The following is a 2,500-nucleotide window of genomic DNA, read 5'->3' on the forward strand; positions in this document are numbered from 1 at the left end:
CTCCCCCCCTCTCTCTCTCTCTCAACTTTTCAACCTCCCGCAAGCAGGATTTATAACATTTACATTGTGTGTGTGTGTGTGTGTGTGTGTGTGTGTGTGTGTGTTTGTGCGTGTGTGTGTGTGTGTGTGTGTGTGTGTGTGTGTGTGTGTGTGTGTGTGTGTGTGTACTGGCTATACGTACACCATGAACAGATAAGCGTACACACATAAAGGTATACTCAATTTTAATATACGGTATACCTGGTCTCCGTATACTACTGTTAATTAACGTGTATATTACCAAAACACTGTATACTCAGGTGTGCATAGTCGCCCCCTAGCCCCCCTTCCTCTCCCCTCTTCCCTCCCCCTTCCACACACACACACACACACACACACACACACACACACACACACACACGTGAAATTAGAGACGAAGGTAATGAAGATTATGCATAGAAAATGAATAATGCGAATAGGGGAGACTAAAAGGGAAATTAACAATGGGGTGATTACAGTGTGGAAGAGAAGAGGGGAGGGGAGGAGACGAGAGGAGAGGGGAGGGGAGGGGAGGGGAGGAGAGAAGAGGAGAGAAGAGAAGAGAGGAGAGGAGAAGAGAGAAGAGAAGAGAAGAGAGGAGAAGAGAAGAGAAGAGAAGAGAGGAGAGGAGAGGAGAAGAGAAGAGAAGAGAAGAGAAGAGAGGAGAGGAGAAGAGAAGAGAAGAGAGGAGAGGAGAAGAGAAGAGAAGAGAAGAGAGGAGAGGAGAGGAGAGATGAGAAGAGAACAGAAGAGGAGAGGAGAGGAGAGAAGAGGGGTGAAAGGAAACTGAGAAGAAGAGGAGAGAGGAGTGGTAAAGAGAGGAGAAAGAGAAGAGAGGCGGAGAAAATAATGTGAAAGAGAGCAAAGGAGAGAAGAGACAATGAATGACAAATGGACGACTGAGGAGGAGGAGGAGGAGGAGGAGGAAGGGAGAGAGGAGGAGGAGGAGGAAGGGAGAGAGGAGGAGGAGGAGGAGGATTACACAGGATTACACAGGAAAGCAAACAGCAACAGACCTTACGGTCCTTTCGAGGCTGCTTGTTAGAGAAAACTATGACTACAAGATCTAACTCTACATGTTGAAGGATAAGGATAGGAAAGCAAGAAGGCTCCCCCCACCACCAAACCCTCCAGGAAAAAGTGAGAAAAACCACCATGCAGCATGGAAAAACTGACATGGAAATTTTATAGGAAACACTGGAAAGGAAAAGTCACATTCTATAATACTTTTATCTATAAGCTACCCGATAGAGTAACCTGAAAGAGAAAGTAAACAAATAAAATAATAGTTACGGCATGACATTATAAACCAGTTACATTGAGTTAATGGGAAGTCTGTGGACATAACGTGGAAGCTACACACTGCACAGTGTGGATGTTTAGGGGTGGTGCAGCAGCCTTGCCTGGCGCTTTTAAGGTAGGCAGCAGTCAATCAGGCCCTAGCTCCGTTTGCTCCACTGAGACAAGGAACTCTCCCATGTGGGACAAGTACACAAGTTTCATCCTGAAGCAGTGACCCCTGGTACATTAAAAAAATCCCGATGGTGGTCACTTGACTAACAGGGACCCTCAGTGATCCACAGCCCATCACAGGTCGAAAGTAAGAGTAGTGACCGTTAACTCAGGGTTATCTGTGCAGCTCCTAATCTGTGCTTATATTGCTTTCTTTGCGCTGGGGAGACTGAAAAGTATATAGGACGGGTGTCTTAGATAAAAGGGGGCTGCACAGTGCACAGTGTGGATGTGCAATGCACAGAGTGGATGTTTAGGGGTGGTGCGGCAACCTTCCCTGGCGCTTTTTAGGTAGGCAGCAGTCAATCAGGCAATAGCTCCGTTCACTCCACTGAGACAAGGAACTCTCCCATGTGGGACAGTACACAAGTTTCATCCTGAAGCAGTGACCCCTGGTACCGGTACATTAAAAAAATCCCGATGGTGGTCACTTGACTAACAGGGACCCTCAGTGATCCACAGCCCATCACAGGTCGAAAGTAAGAGTAGTGACCGTTAACTCAGGGTTATCTGTGCAGATCCTAATCTGTGCTTTGTTTGCACCGAATAAATTGAAAATGTATAATATCGTGACGCAACACTATGTACGGGTACATTGTTTACGGGGTGTCTTGTAGACTAAGGGGGCATGAACTTACATGTACCGTAGCTATAAAAGCAAGTTATTCGGACAGAAAAAGAGTCAGCTGAGGATAGGAGGAGGAGGAAGAGGAGGAGGAGGAGGAGGAGGAGGAGGAGAAGAAGAGAAGAAAAGATGGATGTGAAAAGGAAGAGAGATGAGGGTAAGGTGACTGGATGTGGAGAGAGAGAGAGAGAGAGAGAGAGAGAGAGAGAGAGAGAGAGAGAGAGAGAGAGAGAGAGAGTGTTGGCTGTGAATGTAGTGGTGGCTTTTAGTGGTACAAAATATTTTTACTCAGTCATAATAGGCAATGATCAATGGTGGTATTTTCGGAGGAGGAGGAGGAGGAGG

The sequence above is a fragment of the Coenobita brevimanus genome, chromosome 35, assembly GCF_032717465.1.
Source record: "Coenobita brevimanus isolate Jiangsu-jjx chromosome 35, ASM3271746v2, whole genome shotgun sequence".
Lineage (NCBI taxonomy): Eukaryota > Metazoa > Arthropoda > Malacostraca > Decapoda > Coenobitidae > Coenobita > Coenobita brevimanus.